The sequence below is a fragment of the Myiozetetes cayanensis genome, unplaced genomic scaffold (genome assembly GCF_022539395.1).
Source record: "Myiozetetes cayanensis isolate MyiCay16 unplaced genomic scaffold, myiCay2020 scf22, whole genome shotgun sequence".
Classification (NCBI taxonomy): Eukaryota; Metazoa; Chordata; class Aves; order Passeriformes; family Tyrannidae; genus Myiozetetes; species Myiozetetes cayanensis.
Genome location: NW_026087434.1, coordinates 7,779,114 through 7,795,118, shown reverse-complemented (window position 1 = coordinate 7,795,118; position 16,005 = coordinate 7,779,114). Strand labels below are relative to the sequence as shown.

The 16,005-nt window shown below is 49.7% G+C and overlaps 1 protein-coding gene across 9 annotated transcripts in view; it reads left to right on the top strand.

The window, feature by feature from the left end:
• TNRC6C (trinucleotide repeat containing adaptor 6C) overlaps nt 1–16,005 on the top strand; it is a 314,470-nt gene that overhangs the window by 171,110 nt on the left and 127,355 nt on the right. The window lies entirely within an intron of this gene.

Sequence of the window (16,005 nt, the reverse complement as noted above, 5' to 3'; positions counted from 1 at the left end):
GCTTTTAATGGAGGGTTGTCTCACAGGGTGTATTGTATTCACTGGAGTTTGCTCTCTCCTTGGCTAATTATATATATTTATCCATCTTATTGAAAGCTTCTCCAGGGCAAAGAGATGCTGGTTTATTTCTTTATTTAATACAGGAAATGCATAGTGGAGAGAGATCTGTTAAATATCAAGGCAGTTCAGTCTCTGACACTCTGAATTCTTGCAGGGGGTGAGAGGGGGCATTGCAGAGGGGTCAACAGGGGCAAGGAGCTCCCACCTCCATGGGGCATGACTGCAGGCAGGAGGTGGGGAAAGCTGGGGTAGATCTCATTTGTGATTTAGGCTGAGTCTTCCTTGAGGATCTAGTGGGGATCCTCCACTTCCTTAGGATGCATTGATGAGTCAGGTCCAGCTCATTCCCACTCATTGCCTGCTCCAGGTGTTTGCAGTGTAGCTGTTATTTCCCTTCTCCTTGATCCACCTTGATCCATGGGTTCAGGTTTCATTAAAAATCCCATCTCCTCTAAAATGGTTCAGTGTCTCAGCATGTGCAGCATCTCTGGGTGAAGACCTCCAAAACAGAACTACCTGGTGCAGGCACAACCACCCCCCCTTCAGCTGCTTCTGTATGTGCCATTTTCAAACCTCATTTGAAACCCCTTAGTAGAGGAAGAGGCCTTAAACAGTCCCTCTTCAGTCAAATCTGTCCTTACTTGCAGGCTCTGCACCCTCTCCAGCTGGTGCCTGTCCAGACTGGCAGGTGTTGTCCCTGTATTCGAAGGATGTGGATGTCCACACCCCACCAGGGACAGAGAGGTGGGCCTGGGGCTAGATAGGAAGATCCCATCATCCAGCAAACACTGGTCTGGGGATAACACAGGCATTCAGTCAGAGTGCACAGGCACAGGATCCTCTCTGTGGTCGGATGTGCCTCTGCAGTGCTGGAGGGGGCACGTAGGAGCTGTGCTCGGCTGTGCTCCCAATCTCAGGGCTCCCAGGGTACCCAAAGCACCCACAAATCTCACCCAGAAGCAGCCTCAGCTCCTTTCTGTTCGATAAAAGCGTTTCAGACACAAACCTGCTGCACTGAAAGTGTGGTTGTTCCATTAGTGCCTGTTTTAATCATGGAAATGTGACACTGTGAGAAAAATCAGGGCACTGCATAGACAGGGACTGGCCTGGGCAGGAAAGCATCCGTGTGACATGGCCACTGCAAAGTGTCATTATGGCCTGCCAGGGAGCAGCACTCACTTTCCTGCCAGGAAGGGTTGTCTCTCTGCTTGCAGCTGTCAAACTCAGGAATCCATGGAAATGGCACAAATACAGGGGGTTATTTTCTATCGTATCCATTTTGGCTTGTAGCTTGGTGAAAAATGTGAGATCTTCATTTGAAGCTGCTGCTAGACAGCAATGTGCTGGCTCCTTGGACTTATTTACATCCTAATGATGCTGCTCTATGTATTTCTCTTTTTGCTCAGCTACCCAGCTGAGCACTGTGTGTTTCCTTCTGCAGGAAGACGAGCTCTCAGGAGTATCTTCTGCTTTATGGTTTCATGCAGATTCTGCAGCTCTGGGTTGTCACTTACTGTCACTTATGCATTTGCTTTTTGAATCAAAGGGGGCTGTGGTCTTTATATTTGGAGCATTTATTTGGGAATTACTGCTTTAGGTGAGCTAAAGGGCTGCGCTGCTTTTTGGATTTGTGTTCTGGACTTGCAACACCAGCACAGGGATGACATCCTATGAGGTGAACACCTCTGTGGCTCCAGGCTTGCACACCATCACCTATTCCCCCTCTCAGCTCTCTCTCTTCCATCTTTGCCAGCCACCCTCAAGATGTGCTTTGTCCTTAAGCATCACCTTCGTCTCTCATGCGAAGCAGGCGAGGGAGGTGTTGCAAGGTGAGACAGCTGGGTTTTAGTGCAAGAGCATGAATGTAGCAAATAAAACTTTGGCCGTGGCTTCTGTGTAGGAGCTGAGATGGATTCCCGGGTAGTGACACCCGGATCTTCAGCTGAGCTTTCCATCCAGCCTCCCCACGCAGCTGCCAGGCAGTGCTAGTGCACAGTTCAGCTCATCCTAAGGTGCATGTCAGAAAATAGGTCAGATGGATTGTGCTCTAGAAAGTGCTCATTTTCCTACAGGCGGCTGTGCTGACGAGCACAGATGTGGATACTTCTGCATGTCTGGAGTGGGGGGAGGCAGAACCCGCCCTTGGAAAGCAGCAGGATTGTTACATGGAAGAGGATGTTGATGTAATTTCTGCTGTTGTTCCCCAGGTAGCATCAGTCTCCCACATCCCCACTCATCCTGGGGCTTAGGGCGGGTAACAAGCCCCATCCAAGGGCCAGTAAGGAAAATCAGTGACAGGTACCATGAGCACACTGAGCTGACAGGGTGCAGTACCTGCCATGCTGACCTGTGTCCCCAGGGCTCCCTGAGCTTGGAGACTGATGGCAAATTGCAAAGAAACTGTCCATGGTGAATTCCTGTGGCATGTGGTGGAAGCAGCCTGGTCCTGGTGTCTGAGCATCGAGCCTGAGCTCAGGCTGTGACTCTTGCAGCCTCCTGGATGAGCAAACTATTTTCTGCAAGGTTTTTCAGAGGAAACATCACCTTGTACTCTGCTCTCCCCCTGCCAGCAATTGGGTTGGTTGCACAGGCAGTGCTAAGGAGCTCTCTTGAGAGAGACAGGGTGGGGAAACCTCTTTTAGGGAAGATGTCAGCAGCCAGACACAGCCCTGAGTGGGGATCCTTTCCCAGCAGCTGGAGATGTAAGGTGCAAGGGCAGTGTGTGCAGTGCACTCTGCTAAGGGAATGTGCTTCTTTTTAATGACAATATTTAGAAATTAGATTGCCATCTGATTAGGACAGGACCTACAGAGAGCTGTGCAGCAGTTAGCATATTGCTGGTCATAAGGGGTAATAACTAACATGGGGAGATGATGAGAATGCCAGAGATTGAGTGTGAGATTTGAGAGGAAGTAAGCAGTGTTTTCAGTTTAAAGGAATCCCTCCTTGTCCTGTCACTCCAAGACCCTGTCAAACATCCCTCTCCAGCTCTCTTGGAGCCCCTTAAGTACTGGAAGGGGCTATAAGGTCTCCCTGGAACCTTCTCTTCTCCAGGCTGAACAGCTCCAGCTCTCCCAACCTGTCTCCAGAGCAGAGGTGCTCCAGCCCTTGGAGCATCTCTGTGGCCTCCTCTGGACTTGCTCCAGCAGCTCCACGTCCTTCTTATGTTGGGGGCCCCAGAGCTGGATGCAGCCCCAGGCAGCAGCCAAGCAGTAGGTCAGAAGCAGAATAAGAAAGAACAGGAGAGCAGAAGCACCAACCCACCAGCTGAGCAGAGCCTGCAAACCATCCATTTCCAGCCTGCAACCAAATTTTGGGCGTGCTCCTTTCCTGCTCCAGGAGGGGAGATGGGAACAAATAAGCTGGTAAATACACACATAAAGTGGAACTGGTGTGTGCAGACAGTCCTGCCCACTGCATTTGTGTAACACACCCACCCACAGCCAGAGGCTGGGGCTGCTGGAGATGTTTGCAGCCAAGCTGCAAAGAGCTGAAAAGACAGGAATTTGGGGTGACAGGGAAAAGAGGGAGGGCACTGCAGCCTGATGGAAACCCCGACAGCACCTTAACCCTGTCAGCACGGGCTGGCATCACCAGGAGGATCCGCTCCCCTGATGGGAAGTGGCAAGTGAAGGCAATGCTTTATTGGCGCTGGGTTAAGAAGGGACAGGCAGCTGAAGGCGATGGGCTATTGTCTGAAAGATGAAATTTATTACAGGGCACCACACAAAGCCTAAATTAGGCTATCCAGGAAAAGGGAAAAAACCCTTAGTGTGTGTGTGATATGTATGCAGAGCTTGTCATATCGAGTAATGCAGTGCAATAAGGCTGAACCAGGCAGTAATGGGCTGCGCGGCTGCTGCTCTGCTTCTCCCTCTGTAGATTTTTTTTTGTTGTTGTCCTTGTTACAGTGGGACCTTAATGGTGTTCTTTAAACAGATGCTTGAGGAGTCATACTCCAGAAAGCAGCGATTAAAAAAAAAAAAAAAAAAGAAAAAAAAAGAAAAGAGAAAGGAGGAGAGAAAAAAAAAAGAGAGAGAGGAAAAAAATGTTAAAAGCACAAGATTGGCAGAAATCATTTTTCAAAAGAAAAGAGCTTGGGGGTGGGGACGAGCTGGGAGAAGACTGTCAGGCTGTGGAAAAGTTTAATAAATTCCATGTCACTCTAAAGACCGTCATGTGCAGAGTTGCCCAAGGCCAATAAAACCCGATAAACCTCTGATAGGCTGGCTCTGCTGCACGGGCACGCGTTATTGCTTTGATACCTTACACAAAAATAGGGTGCTTTTTTGTTGTTTTTGATATGGTAAGAGGCCTTGCAGTGTGCTGTTCTTTATAAGAGATATATATAAAATCCATGATAAAAACACCAAAGGATTTAAGTGTGTAGCTGTCATCAGTTACTATTTAACTGAGCGAAACATGTTAAAAGCAGCAACAATACAATATAGCAGTGAACGCATGAGAGCTCAGGCAATCTTCCTCCCACATTTAAGTGAAAGTGCTTTTTAAATCTGTAATCTTGGTTGGATTCGTGGGGAGGGGAAGAAGGGAAGATGAAGTAAGCAGGGAAAAACATCTCTTATTTTTGTTTAATTTCAGCAAGTCATTTATTTGCCTGATGGAGCAAACCTTGGAGTATTTGTTTAATTTTTCCCCCAGGAATGGCTTGGCTGAACAAATGTGTTAAGGGCTGAGACCAGCCTGGTTCTCACTGCAGGATGGGGGTCTGACATGCCAGTGGAGGGTGCAGCACGTACCAGCCTGGGGAGCAGCAGGAGCATCGCTTGTGCTCGTACCCTTGGAGGGCTCAGCCGAGCTCTCCCAGCCTTTATTTCCCTCTGTGGTCCTTGTGGGAGCACGGGATGATGTTCAGGGCACGTTGCACAGTGCACCCTTCCCAGTGCACACTGTGGTTAATGTATTGACAAGGACCTTGGGTGCTGGAGCAATGGGAAATCCAGTGGTTTCTCCTTGCTGGGAATCAAGGATGTGTTTTCACCAGCTTTGGTGCAGTTTTAGGTCCTTGCATGTGATTCCTGAGCTTTGAAATGACCTGGGAATCACCACTGAAAATGGGGTGAAGCTGCTGCTCCTCCTGCCCAGGGCTGGCCATCAGTCCTAGGCTGGCTCAGGGCTGAGCCTCGTCTTCCTTGGTGTCCCTCTGAACTCCAGTAAAACTAAAGGATATGGGATAGGCAGGGAAAATAACCTGGATGGGCAGCATGGGGCTGCAGTGGTGGGGAAGACTGGCCCCAGGGAAGCTGGATCCCCACTGTCCCTCACTGCAGCACCACCAGTTCTCTCTTCATTACCTGTGCCTGAATTTCCACATAATTTTTCCATACATTCATCTCTCAGGCTAGCTGAAGTTCTGCAGGTTTGGGTGTCTCTGCAAAGCTGAATAGCTGGAATTTTGGACAAGGGCAGTTTGGTTGGCTGCAGCAGGCAAGACAGTATAAGAAACCTTTTTTTTTATCATTATTATTATTGTTATATGAGAAGCACTTGCAGGGTGTCATTTCCAAAAGATGAAATTTGGCCTGGGAAGAGCTGTTGTTGAGAAGTGCTTCTCACCATTCTGAAAGAAATTGGGTTTGATTTGTCTGAGTTATGAACCTTTGATAATCATATGCTCACCATAGTCAATACATTTTTCTGCTGAACTCCCAGCTGTTTTCTATAATTTTCTCCCTCATCCAGACACACATTTCACAGGGAAGAACACAACTCCAGAAAAATCCTCTTCTTCTCTCAGTGCCATGATCCTCAGGAAGGTGCTTACTTCCAGGCTTTGCAAAACACAGAAAAATACAGGCTCACTAAAAAACGGTGGATTTGACTATTTTTCCCTTCTGGAAAGTACCAATTTTCTTTCTGAAGTCTCTTTGGAGCAAAAGTTACACAGCTTGAAATTTAATTCCAACAACTTGGAAGGTTTAGGTTGAATCCCTCTTTCTGCTGGGGAACTTTGAGTGAATCACCCAACCTCTTGGCTTTTCCCTGAGGAAAAGAGCCAGGACTTTGCCTTTTTTTCCACCACTCCCTACTTTTGCTTATAAAAATACAAAACATTCTGGGTCTGGAAGATGCAATTCTGGATGATCCCTCTCTCTTATATTGTATTTGCAGCATCTGTCTGTGGAAAGGACAAGCCATGACCACCCCAGCAGCATTTTACAGAGGGGAGACAATGTGTTGCTTTTGGTCAGACAAACAGTGATTTCCTGGCAAAATTACTGTTTGCATAAAGCTTTACCTCATCTCTGCTCTGGCTTTACTTCAGGAGGCCACAGCTCAGCTCAGTGCAAGGAGGATGTGCTTATACAGATACCTGCAGAAGGGAAAGGCAAAGCAAAGAATCTGGAAATGTTTAATGTTGTCCACATATCAGCACTGTTCACTCTGTTCATCATAATCCCATTTTCTGCCTCAGACGTGTCATTACTGCCCACCGGATTTGGGGAGATAGCAGCAGGAAATGAGCTGGAAAAACATCAGACAGTTTGGGTCTTTTTTAAAAAGTCATTAACACCTTTAATATATTTAATGAACTGCAAGCAGCTCTCAGAGTGGAGAAGGATAAATTCACTCTGGGTGTGACAGTTCAAGTGAGGCTCTGCAGAAAGGCAGGAGGAAAGTGGTGGGTTTATTTGGGCTGGACTGGAGGGCAAGGAGAGCTGAGGGTGAACCCTATCCAGAGGCCCAAAGAAAAGCAGGGATATAAAAAACACAGGCGAGTGGAATTCCTTCTGTCCAGGGCCTTCCACAGGCAAAGAGATGTGCAGGGTGACTCCCATGTGTGCTCCCCTTCCCCAGCAACACTGCAGTGCTTGCAAGGGTGTTGTCTTGATGGAGCTGCACCATCACCTGCCTGCTGAGCACTTTTGAGGGAGGTACAGCATCACCTGCCTGTGGTGCAGGCTCAGCTGAGCCCACCCATGTTTGTCATTTGCAGTCTCCTGAAGAAGACTGGAACAGGGAGGTGAAGCCAAGGTGTTATCCCCAGGTTGAACCAAATTCCTCACTGCCCACAGTATTCCAAAGTTTCAGCTATAAAACTCAACCCATTGTTAGGTTGGGGTAACACCAGGAGAGTCCCTGCTGCAGGTTCATGCTGGCCAAAGCTCAGGCACTTCTGTTTTGGCACCAGTAGTTACAACCTGCCCACCAGCCCAGACCCCCGGGAGCTGCACACAGGCTCTGCCCTCTCCTGTGCTGGCCCCGACCTTATCTGATTGTGATAAAGCACTGGAGGTGTTGTTGTTCTTATGTACCTGCTGTGCTGCCTGCACACCTTCCAGCATATCTAATTTGCAGCACATCTCTCGAGTGGGAAGAGGTATTTATCCTTCTGACAGGCAGAGAGGGGCCAAGAGACTTGTCCAAAGCATGGAGCAAGTCTCTGAATTAACAGGGACTCAGCCCAGACCTGAACTGGTGGCCCAGCTCCTGGCACACACACCCTGCCTGCTGGCAGCTGCTGAAGCATGAGGCAGAGAGAGAGAGCAATTTGTTTTGCAGGTTGCTTATTTATAAGGACAGGCTCTTTTTGGGTTTTGCAGTGCTTTATAATTTAAAATTGTCTGGGCTGTCATGTCTCCCACCCTTAGGGTTCCCATGGGTGGCAGAGGTGGGAAGCTGGGATGAAGAGGTGGCACCAGGGGTGGCACAGGCTCATGAGAATCAGTGCTGGGGGCTGCCCAGGGGCTTTGCTGCACAGCCCTGCTGGCAATGAGCTCTGGCTCTGGTCAACAACCCTGGGCTCCCTTCCAGGCCAAGGAGAGCTTACAGGATTTAATGGGCATAAGCTACAGTGCCATTCCCTGCTCTCTTGACCCTTTCCAGCTTGACCCCATCAGCCTGCTTGGAAGGTGTCCCCTCCTCAGCTTGTCCCATGTGCTGCATCTGCTGTCCCATCCCAGTTCCTGCCCCTTGGACATCTCAGCCTGGTTCCTCCCTTCCCTGACCTACCTCCCCTTCCTCCTTTTCTCCATCCACCCTGCCAGTCTCAGTCCTCTCCTCCCTGATTCTGTCCCCATCTCTGCATCAAGGCAGCCTCCAGCACCCAGGTGGGGCAGCCCTGACTTCTGCCTCACCTTTGTGCAGCTTCCCATCAGGACAGTGGCTGATATAAAGCCTGGGCCACCACGCTCTGAATTTCAAGATTCTTCTGCAAAGCATGAAAAACTGTCAAAAAATTTCCTACCAACATACTTCTCCCCATTCTCCTCTCCCAAAACCAGCTGGCCTGCAGAGGCTGGAGGTGGTGGTGGGACAGTTGGAGGGGCACACACTCACTGCTGAAAGTTTCAACCCAAACAATTAAATCCCAGAAAGAATTTCCAAAAGCGCCTAAGCAGGTTACATGCCTAATTCTCAGAGCCCAATGGGACTTGGACACCTAATCTCCTTAGCTGCTTTTGAAAATCTTTGCCAGGTGCCTGTTTGCATGTTTAGGTGCTCTAAAACCTTTGCAAGTCTGAGCTGTGGAGTGTGGTCAGTTTGGGTCAGAGCAGAATTGCAGCAAATCCCATCTGGAGACACTTATTTGGGCTTAAATCTGAGCTGGGCAACCAGCGGGGTCCCCAGCCCTGCTGAGGGACACCATATGTCCTTTGTCATTTTGCTTTATTCTACTTTTGGCAGACTCATCACGGGGAAGGCAAAAAGGCAGAGCCTTCCCCTGTCTGCCCCTGCCCCGAGAGCACCAGTTCTGTCAGACACCGCAAAAAGAGACTCAGCTGTCAAAAGCACTCACCATGCTGTGGTTTATTTTTGGCAAATCTGGCTCATAATGAATATTGTTTTATGTGTCTGGAGCTCCAAGTTGGGAGGAGCAAAGGCAAAGCCTCCAAGCAAGAGCACTGCTAGTTGAAATTTGAGCAGAGCAGCTCTGTGTGTATCAGCAGCACTTCTGTCCTTGCAGTGCTGCTGAGAATCAGACACTGCCCATGTAGTCACTGAGCCCCTGGCCAACACCCCTGATGGAAGGAGAAACATGGACTTTTGGGAGCTTTGGGAAGTCAGGGCACAGGTTCAGAGTCTGAAACACAGGCTGATGTGAAAGTCTTGGCTGTAGGACACCAAGAACAATCCCCAACAGTCACTACTGCTGAGCAGAGGCAGATGCTCCAGCTGACAGCACGAAAAGAAGGACTCAGAAGCGCTGTGTCCCAGCTCCTAAGTCACTTGAAACCTGTCCTTCCTCTAGAGATCAGCAGCAGTGCCTGTCAGCCCTGGGATGCCCACACTGCCACGTCTACCAACCCCCAAGCCCAGAGGATCTCCCTCCGCTGGGACTCCGACCCCCCTTTATCCAACCCTGCCCCACCCCCAAAAAGTGACCCCATTTTCTGAGAAATTATTTCCAGTGCAGTAATTGCAGGCTGGAAATTAGACCCCAGTCTTCAAAGAGCGGGCTCTGAAGTGCACATTAGCTCTCTGCCGGGATGAGCCACCGTACCAGTCCCTGCTCGTCTCCTGCCTGAAATTATGTTTGACTACAGGGCATGAAATGTTATTCATCCTTCCCCATCTCCCTCCCATCCGTTTCTATTCAGATTCAGCACCGAGTGGTAGCAGCAGCAGGTATATGAAAAGGATTTTCAGGTGTTCATGTGTCTTTTCTTCCTTTTTTTTTTTCCCCGGTTCCCCTTTTATACATGAGAAAGCAGCATGAAAGGCAAAGCAAATGAGAATGGGAAAGAAAGTGTTGGATTTAAAGCAATCTGTTAACACGGGGGAGTTTATTATCCAGAAAGACGGGGCCGTGGTGTGTCAGACAGCACCGGGTGAGTGGCAGAGCAGCCCCAAGAGCCACCTCTCTGATGGCCCTGGTCAAGGCTGGCGTGGAAAGGGTGGTGCTGAGGCAGCTGATGGGCACGAGGTTAATTCTCATTTCACTCCCTGGCAGTAGCAATTTCACGGATCTCGTCATCTGTGGACAGTTGCAGAAAGGGGAGATCAGAAATGACAAATATCTACATTACCTTCAGAGATTAAAATGCCACCAAATGTTCTTTTAATATGAAACCGCTGGTGGTTCTGGGATTTGGTTTGTACAAGCGACCATTTTCAGTTTCGGAGGGGTTTCTTGTGTTTTAATTTTTTAAAGGATGAAACACACTGAGAAAAACACAAAAAAAATGCAGAGGTAGCTGGATTTGGAGGCTACCATGAAAAGCAGGCTGGATATCTAGGCTGGACATCTCCCATCTGCATGGATAATTGATAATCATATATTTTTCCCACCAGTCAAAAAGAGAGTTAGTTTTAAATAGATAGAACTGGCTCTTGCCATTTTCTTGTCAGTGTTATCTCATTAGGATCAATACTTTTCTTTGCTTTTCTATAAGCCTGGGAAAATCAGGGGGATGGATTTCCTCTAACAGGATAAAATCCTTGCAAAGGACTTTGGAGAGGTGAGATAAGAAATTAACATTAAGAAACGTGATCGCTATCGTATGCAGAGGTTTTGCTTCTGAAACCCACCTGAAGCTTGTTTTCCAGCACATTTACATTTCGAACAAGCTGCAGCTCTTGCTGATTTGAAGCCGCGGGGTGTAAAAACCCCCCAGGGTTTTGCTTTGCTGAGAATTGCCTGTCCCTGCACGTAGGAAACCCGGAGTGATGCCGACCTTGAGGCTCAGCCGGGACTGGATGGGACCGCGGGAAGAGGGGCAGGAGGGTGCAGAGGACGTGTAGATGTTATGTGCTTGTGACTGTGCTCAGGGCAAATTAAAACTGAGCTGTACAAGGCTTTCATTTCATTTTCTCTGCTGAGGTGCAGTGGTGGAGGGTCCCCCACGGAAGAGCCATCCCCACTCCTGTGTAACCAGAGGTTGTTTGGGTTATTTTGACTCGTGTCATTTCTTTCCTCCCCACATCCCTGCTCCTCCACAGCTGCCACCAGGTCTGGTTTTGTGCTGTGGGAGAAGGAGAAAGGGGAGTGAGGGAACCAGCACAGGGTCTGGATCAGGCCCTGGGGTGCAGAGCATCAGCAGAGGAGGAAGGGGAGGAAGAGGTGCCTGGCACAGTGATCATCTCCTCACTGCCCTCCCCAGCCCTGGCTCTCCAGGCTCTCCTGCAGCTCCCCAGTGTGTGCTGGTATTCACTGCTGGAGGCCGGGACACACCATAAATCAAAACCTTCGTGTGCCCTTTGATTAATGCCCGGGGAGGTGTGAGATGGCATTGCTGGTGTCCTCAGCCTGGGAGGGGGTGGCAGAGATGAATCTAGAGGGCTGCTGCAATTAGCATTTGGGGAGCAGTGTGGGTATGGCCAAGGCAGCATTTGGCCAGGGCAGGAGAAAGGGGGATTGTCTCTTCCCCCCACACAGCAGTGTCGTGCAGCTTGGGAAGGTGTGGGAAGCAACCTGGAGCACATCTTTGGAGGTGTCCTGAGCAAGGAAAATTTGAGGAAATTAAAAGAGAAGAGACAGGGTGACTCTCCAGGCATTTAAGGAGAGTCCTTCTGGTTTGGCTCAGAGAGAAACCAGGAGATGGAAAATGTAATGGGAGGGTGATGGAAGCTGCCTGATGGGGGTGGGAGCTGACAGCTCAGTAGCAAATGAGACATGACAGAAAGGGGGGAGATAATTTAACAGGCTTGGCCTGATATTGTCCTTCATAGTCATGTCTTGATTTTCTCTTGCTTTAGATTTGTCAGATCTGATTTTACACAGAAGATGAGGGGGGGGAATGGTCTGTACCGCATGTGCTGCACAGAGGTGCCCGTGCAGCCGCCTGTTGCTCTTCCAAGCCACAAGCATGCAAGAAACATTTGGTTTTAAATGGCTGGAAGTATTTTTGTGTTGTTAAAATGACCTCTTCTTCACCATGTGCCTTCTGGAGAGCTGTTGTGCTATTTTTGCTCCAAATTTCAAAACAAATCCCACCCCCTAAGGCAGAAACCAAGAGCAGGGACCATCAGGAACTGTCAGCTTCACTGAACTGACTGAAAACTGAGATTTACAACAAAAGCCTTTGACTTTTGGTGTTCACCTCGAAGCAACAGGCTGCAGAACCCCCTCCCCCTGAGTCTTGGCAGCTCCCCCACTGCAGGAGATGTTTGTGGTAGAGCAAGGGGGAGGTCTGGGGGGGGTTACATTCTGCTTGAGCTTCACACAGGCTCTTAAGCAGCCGTGTCTCCTTGGCTTTGTCCCACAGCCCAGCCCGCCAGGCTCCTGAATCCTGGTGGTGTCTTGAGGTTGAGGTATAAATCCGTTTATAAGGTTTTATATCCTTGTATAAGGTATAAATCCTGAGGTATAAATCCATGCCCTGGAAGCTGCTGAATACCAACTTTTCCAGCAGGAAGGGATGTCATGAGCTTCCCTTCATGACATCACCTCCCATTTTGCTTGTCCACAAGGACCTCACAGACCTGGATGGGTGAACAGTGGTCCCTAAAGGCAGGTAGGTGGCAACCAGGGTTGCCACAGGATAGGTGCCCCTCTTCCAGTTCTATATTAAATAAATAAAATTTAAAAAAAATACAGTATGAAATAATATTATATGTAATAATATATAATAATAGCAATAAATAGATAATAAAAAGCTGAGCTGCTTTTAATTCTTAACCAAAGCAGCCACATAAAATAATTTCTTAAGCCCTTTGCCTATGGCAAATTCCTTAGAAGGACATAAAAGACAAGCTCTAATTTTCCTCTCTGGCATTTTTTACAGCTGCTGCCTGGCACAGCTCCTAAGCCACAGGTTCCTGCAGCTTTGGAGGCTGATCATTCCTCAGGGAGGCAGGCAGGACATGCCCACAGCCTCCATAAAGCCAAAGGCAGGGCACTGCTGGCAGCCAGGACCTCTCAGGAAAGAGCTGCTGCTAGGAGAGGTTATAATTGCCATTTCCCTGCAGATTTTTGCTTCAGTTTCTTCAGGCTGTGCTCTCCTGAGCTCCAGCTGAGACCTGAAGCCGCTGCCCAGGGCACGGCACCGCAGGCTGGGCACAGACCTGCAGGAGCTTTGATGGGGCACATGCGGCTCCACAGCAATTTAAAAACCACTCCTGAAATCCCAACCTCCTGGCCCGAGCCAGATGGGGATTAGAAGGAGTTTGCCACAAAAAAAAAACCAACCCAGAGACATGTCCTGGTGGGTGAATTTAGAGATCACAGAAGTGGCTAACTGCAGGGAGGGGTGAAGCCTGGCTCACAGGACACCCCACAGTGTTGGGGAGATGAGGAGCCCCATCTGCTTTGGGACATGGTGCTGGTGTGCTTGGGTAAATCCCACCTCATCTTTCCCAAGCTATGGAGGGGGTTGCCACTCCAGCCCCAGATTTGAGACACCCTCAGAAGAGCTGAGGGGGCAGAGCATATTCTGGGCAGGGACACGGAGGAGCCTCTTCCCCAAGGCAGGATGCCACTGCTGTGCACAAATGTTCTATCTGGGAAAACTCCTGAACAACTTTGACTTGATCTTGACTTATCTCTCTCTGCTGGATGCTCTGTGTATGTTTTAACACTGCAGAGACATAACAACTACAGGTTGTGCACATGCACCGATTAGTAACTGCTCCAGCAGAGCAGAGCTGTAGGAAGGGCAGGCAGGACCTCCAAAGCCATGCCCAGACAGAGACAAAACCCATGCTGGAACAAACCCTGTTTGCTGGCCCTAGATCTGCATTAAGCCTCATGCAGGGAGGAGACGCTGAGGATCAGACTTTTTTCCCCAGGCTCTGCTTGCTGGGGGATTACCCCAGGAGAAAGGAGCTCCGTGGTATCCACAGCTGGGATGGACATCACCAGCCAGCCCTGCCACGTTTCCTCCCTGCTGTGGCAGCCCTGGTGCCACTCAGTTTATGAGCAGCCTGGCCCAAGCTAAATTTTAATTGTACATGTCTCTGTGATGCCCATTTAAATAGGCTGGGTAGGCTGCCCGAGGATCCAGCACGCGAGGAAGGTGAGATCTTTTCTTAAAAGGACATTGCCCAGTGATTTTTCACAACGCTTTGAACAGTTTTGCTGATTCTTTTATTTTTAATTGGTTCCCCTTGGAAAACTCGTGCTGAAATCTGTGTCCTTTCATCATTTTGTGCCGCCGTTGATGCCAGCAGTGTGCTCGGAACCGCGCGGGGCGTGCGCGGAGCTGGGGTCGCCTCGAATATCCTGCCCATAAACTAGGTCAGCATTTGACAAAGGGGATTTTTAGCTGGCACTGGGTCTGGGGCTGCCAAGCAATTGCAAAGCCAGTGGGACTGATTATGGGGAGGTTTGATTGGAGGAGTTCCACAGAAAGGTTTTCCTTAGCCTCAACAGCATCCTTCGCCTCCAGGGGAGGTGGTGTTGGGATCATGGGGGGTCTGCAGCCACATCCCTGGACCAGTGCCTGACTTGAAGTGCCCATGAAGGTTTGCTGTGTGGAAGGGATGGGTAAAGCTAGAACTGCCAGCCTCTGGATGTGCTGGAGCTGCCCTGCTGTGGGTGCTGGAGGTGGGACAGCAGCACCTTCCACCCACCACCCCCAGGCAGGGACACTTCAGCCCAGAGAGAGCCCTGGAGCAGCATTTTTGGGGTTGTATCACTGGGTCTGGTTACAGCTGGGCTCCACACTAGCTCCATTTGGGAAGTCCCCTGCATGCACTGTCCTCTTAGCCATAGGGTCAGACCTGACCACTGCCCAGGGGGCTGCCATCCTGCTTCTGGCTCCCACCATGACTGCCCCAGTCTGGGACCTCCCACCATCCCCACCAAACCTTATCTGTGGCCTCAGGGCCACAGTGTTCAGATTTCTGTACCCAGCCAGGCAGGAGGATAAGCCATAAGAGCAGCAGGAGTCTGGCCCAGAAGGAGGGAGGGAGAACAGATACAGGGAGATAGAAACTTAATTTCTTTTTTTCCCCTGTTATTTTTAGAAAACAATGATATGCAAAATGCCTTATTTCCTTCGCTTGTGGTCAGGTTAGTGCAATGTGGATGTGTGTGGCTTAGCAGTGATATTTTCATTACATGAGTAGGTGCAATGGGGCAACACCCACACTCTGGCACTGCTGCTCTCTCCTTTCTATGAAACACACCCATCAGAACTGAGCTGAGCAGCTCTTTCCTGCCCCTCTCAGCAGCACTTCTGTTATCCCCTTCCCCTCGTTGCTTCCCCTTTGCTTGTTGTGTGCTCCTAAGACTCCTCTTATTTGATCTCCAACCCTTTGAATTTCCCATTTCCTGGGCCGATGGGTTCCCTGGGTTCACTGTAGCCTTGCCCTGGGGAGCACATCTGTAATGGTTAGGTGTGAAATGGGGTTTCAGGGTTTTGGAATTGAATCATAGAAATCCTAGAATGATTTGGGTTGGAAGGGACCTGCAAGATCATCTCGTTCAACCCCCTGCCACGGGCAGGGACACCTTCCACTAGACTGTGTTGCTGCAGGTCCCATCCAGCCTTGTCTTGAACACTTCCAGGAATGGAGCATCCACATCTTCTCTGGGCAACCTTAATAAAAACAATAAAACAATGTTGGGGGTCAGGAGTGGTCCAGTGGAGGGAACTGGGCAGTGTTGCCCAGTGTGGGCAGAGCAGAGCTGCTGTCCCACATCCTGCTTGGCTTTAGAGGGTGAGTGTGAGGGGCTGACATGAGGCTGTGCCAAGGTTCATCTCCTCCTGGCAGCACAGCACTGCCTGTTGACCGTGGGGAGGCTGGAGGGGCACAGACCTTCACCCTCAGGGCAGGGCTGAGCCCACCCAACCCCTGCTTGGGCACTGGTGTTGCCACCACCTCTGGAAGCAGGTTTTATACTCCTCGTTTGTCTCTCAGATAATAATGTATTTTGTGGCTTTTTGGAGTCCAGTGAACCTTTAGGGAAGCTACAGATGTTTTTCAGAGCAGGGGATGTTTTGATGGGCGGCAGTGGTGCCGGATCCGTTAGTGAATCCAGGATGAGCCTTGCAATGCTGCTTGGGAATTAAATGGGGGTGAAACCCAGGGGGTCTC